The following is a 4,372-nucleotide window of genomic DNA, read 5'->3' on the forward strand; positions in this document are numbered from 1 at the left end:
ATCTTTTTCTATTGCTTGGAACGTTGTGACTTCTTTTCAATCCAAACTGTATATCTTGCTGGATAAATTTGGTCATTGAACCAAAATATATTGGATTATCAGGTTGTGTTACAGTTGGAAGGGTTTTGAGTAGAGTCTTGCCAAGTTTTGATTCCATTACAATCAGTCAAGTAGTATTTAACATCTAACATCTCACGATTCAATGTTTTCTTTTCCAACAGAGTACTCTAACATGTGACAGTCTTGGTGAAACATCCATGAGTTCTCAGACTGCTAATTCATTTGAAGACATTTTTGACTCATTATTGAATCTAGAGGACACTCATTACAAAGAAGGCTACTCAGAAAACTATTCGGATGGCCAAAATTCTTGTAAAGATGAAGGCAACCAGCTCAAAACGGGATTTGAAGTAGGCGAAGAATTGGGTTTTACAGAGGTTGTATTGATGTCTGGAATGCTGCAATCCTAGTAGAGCCAACCTGGTTTTCATCCCGAGTGCAGAAAAGCATCAAAAAGATGGATGAATTGCTCTGTAAATACCCTTTGTCTGACCCAGAGAACAAGTTCACTCTGATGTTATTGACTCCTTGAGATTGAAATTTAGAACTATTTGTGCAACGCTGAATATTCGACTGGAGTATGATGGGTATCCCAAAGCCTCTGGGATCCATAAGTGTGGATTTTAATTGGTCTAATCATCAAAGGTCTGATCAGGTACTTCCCTTATGGATAGAATATAAATTTGCATTAAGTTGGTAAAAAACTGACATTACATAGCTATCAGTGTTGAAAAGATTCATACCAAAGATAATATGTATATGCTGGCTTTATATGTGTTACTATGTTCGTGTGTTTATATATCTATATATTGTGTGTTCACACACAAAAATACACATATACAGCTTAGATATTAATTGATATATGATCCATTCATCTCTTAAAGTTTCTTCAAATTCTGCAACTCCAAACTAAATGAGGCAATGGTTTGGGATGGAGTTAGGTTCTTTAGCTCCCCCTACCTCTCTCCACTAAAAGAAAGAAAATTATGCTAGTAGTCGTGTCAATTACATACTTGGTCTTTAAATGGTGATAAATTAATAAAGAGATGTAAGTCACTAAATAGGTAGGGAGTAGTTAGGTTGGACACCACGATTGAAAAGAAAGGCTTCTATTATCAATTGCTGTGCTAAAAAACTTTTGACAAAAAGTAACTAACTGCAGTCATGGGTTTGCTGGTCATTATGGTGTAGAAGGTCATGTGTGGTTGGATGTACTCTTATTGAACCTTTCTCCACATAGTTATAGATGAATTCCGGGATAATTTCGTGGATGATCTATCAACTTTCACTTTGTTGCACTAAAGTCGCTAAACTATTTTTTTGTGATGAAAAAGTGACAACCTTATCCAAGTATCACAAAAGTCACTTGGAGGAAATAGGGGAGACATGGTGATAGTAAACATAATATTATTTGTATGATACTTAGGCAAAGTTGAGTATCTCTTTGGTTACAAGAAATTGTTTAACGACTTCGTGTGATAGTTTTAGGGAAAGTTGAGATACTTTTTTGGTACAAAAATAATTTCGTAAGTTTGGTGTCACGACCTATTTTCACTAAGTCGTGCGAGCACCTAACTTTTTCACCTCGGTAAGCGAACCATTATCCCAATAATCATAAAAACACAAATAAAGCGGAAGAAGATAGAATAACGTAAGTCTATGATAATAATATAAGAAAATGCGGAAGTAAAAGAAATACACCCTAGTATCTGGTCTGGTCATACAAGAGCATCTAACTAAAATACTACAAGTCTGAATAATAGTAATACATAAATAGTATTAAGATCATGCCTCAGGATGGAAATAAGACATAATAGAAAGAAGAGTCTTCGGGCAGCGAACGTCCTCATGCTCACCTTGAAAGACTCGAATCAACAATCCTCGAATATCAGCCACGAGGAGTAGAAGTCGATCCTACCTGGTACTCTGCATTCATAAAATAATGCAGCAAGTGCAGGTCAGTACAAACAACTAGTACTGGTAGGTATCATAGGCCGACTAATACTAGCTAACATATATAAAGACAACAAGCAAGATAAACATATAAACCAACAAGTACAAGTCAACATGAATCCATATCCACAGTACAAGTCATCACCTATGTTATAGCATCTAAGCCCAACTGTGCCAAGTCTCAGCATAAATAATCCGAACCAGTATATCACAATAGTATCACAACGTATCACCAGAACCAGAAGGTACAATGCAATGCAATGCAATAATGTATGTATGATGAATGCAATGCATATGCATGTTTGTACAACATGTCCCGGACGGAATAACTCCATGTCTCGGCGATCATGACCCATAGGGGACCCGTGAAGTTCATATACCCTTCACGATCCCGGCAAAGACCTCAGGCATCGGACACTCTCACGATCCCGGCAAAAACCTCGGGCATCGGACACTCATCTCCCTTTACGCTCTCTGGCAAAGACCTCGGAGGCTACACTTTCTCACTATTATCGTCAGTATCATAACCATGCAATGTCAATGTATCACGGAAATGAGTATGAATATGATGCGATGTAATATCAACAACCAATTCAATCACACAGTACCACACAGGGCACACAAGTAATATCAATAATAAGGATACACAATAAGCCACAATGGAGTCACGATTCAAATCTCAATATCAATCAAGTAAAGTACTGCAATATCATAGTCATGATATGTCACTAGTCACAAATACCCAATGTCTCGATGTGGCAACGAGCCAATAAGTAATTAGATCAAGGTAAGTCAACAACACAATGGGGTGGCTATCCCCCAAATCATACAACAAGGCCCAATCTAAGATAATATCCAACCCAAATTCATACCTGAAGGTTTACATGTATTCTCTGACAATATCATCTAAACATACACTTCGCTAATCGAAGTCTCATCATAAGGTAAATCATAAACTACCTGGAAGGCCAAACAACAAAGTCTCCAATAATCAAGCCTTAGTCTTTCCCTTCCTTTGATCCTCGAGATAATGGAAGTCTAAATGTAACGGTTCTATTTTTTTTGATTCGTATTTGCACTTGCCTCATTTAAAAAGGAAAGTGTCCCGGAAAAGTACAGTTGTCAATCGTACAGGGAAAAAGGAAAAAATATACTTCTATGTGGATGGTGCTCTAAATAGACATTGTTTTTAGAGTCTCCACCTAACTTATAGGTAAGTTAGGAAAACCAGTTCGAAAGGGTTTATTCAAAACGACTAAGTTTTAAAAGAAACCAATCTATACCAAAGTTTGGGTAAGGGTTCTGGTGATCCCCCGGGGAAGGTGTTAGGCTCCTTAGTATTAAGGATCCGTAAAATATAGTTGACCTGTGGGCTCTAAAATATGCCTTGTAGATATAAATTGTTTTTGATAAAAACTACTCTTGTTTATATTTCCGCAAATAAAGGTTAGTCATTTATGCAAAAATACAACACTTTCAAGAAATAAAAGTGGTAGAGTTTTGCCCAAAATTGGGCGTTTTGGGTTTCGGACTAGAACACTTAGGTTAAAACCCGAAGGCGTTAACCTAAGTAGAACACCACGTAAGCCCACCCGAGTTTTAGAAAAAAGTTTTTAGTTTAAGTTTTATAAAAATCATTTTTTGGCATACTATTATTATCCATTTTTTAGATTTCTATCCTTTTAGTCCAAGTTAATCCAAAAGATAGTCTAAGTCCATTGTCACGACCCAACCTGAGGGCCGCGACGCGCACCCATTGCTAGTCCACCCGGCCACCTCTTAACATACTTATTCATCACATTCTAAGTGAGCCACGTAATTTATATCATGCTTTTCATTCATCATCATTCTAATCTCGTTAAGCAACAACATATCTATATCATTGATAACATCTATGCCCATATAAACGTACATGCGCTGACAAGGCGATCAAAACAACATCCCAAAATATAGGTCGACAAGGCCGAATATATCTAACCATATACACAATCTCTATGAGCCTCTAAGAAGGGTACATCATATCATAACATATGGGCGGGACAGGACCCCGCCGTGCCCATAGATATATATACACAAAAGAATCTATACCAAAAGCGACTCCGAATGAAATGGAGCTCCACTATATAGTCCCTGAGATAATACAACTATGGATCAAATCTGTCTCCCTGGCCACCTGCGGGCATGACGCAGCGTCCACAACAAAAGGACGTCAGTACGAAGAATGTACTGAGTATGTAAAGCATGATCAATATCAATATAGAAGCATAATGGATAACATATGAATATCATAAGATGGGAGATAATAGCATCATCATCATAGCACTTACACCTTTCCATAGGGGTGTTTCCATTTCTATTG

General features: G+C 37.4%; 1 pseudogene; it reads left to right on the plus strand.

Annotated features, from left to right (window-relative positions):
* The first annotated feature begins 257 nt into the window (after positions 1-257).
* On the plus strand, positions 258-687 carry LOC132067161 (uncharacterized; annotated as a pseudogene).
* The last annotated feature ends 3,685 nt before the right edge of the window (positions 688-4,372 follow it).

Source organism: Lycium ferocissimum, chromosome 8 (genome assembly GCF_029784015.1).
Source record: "Lycium ferocissimum isolate CSIRO_LF1 chromosome 8, AGI_CSIRO_Lferr_CH_V1, whole genome shotgun sequence".
NCBI classification, from domain to species: domain Eukaryota; kingdom Viridiplantae; phylum Streptophyta; class Magnoliopsida; order Solanales; family Solanaceae; genus Lycium; species Lycium ferocissimum.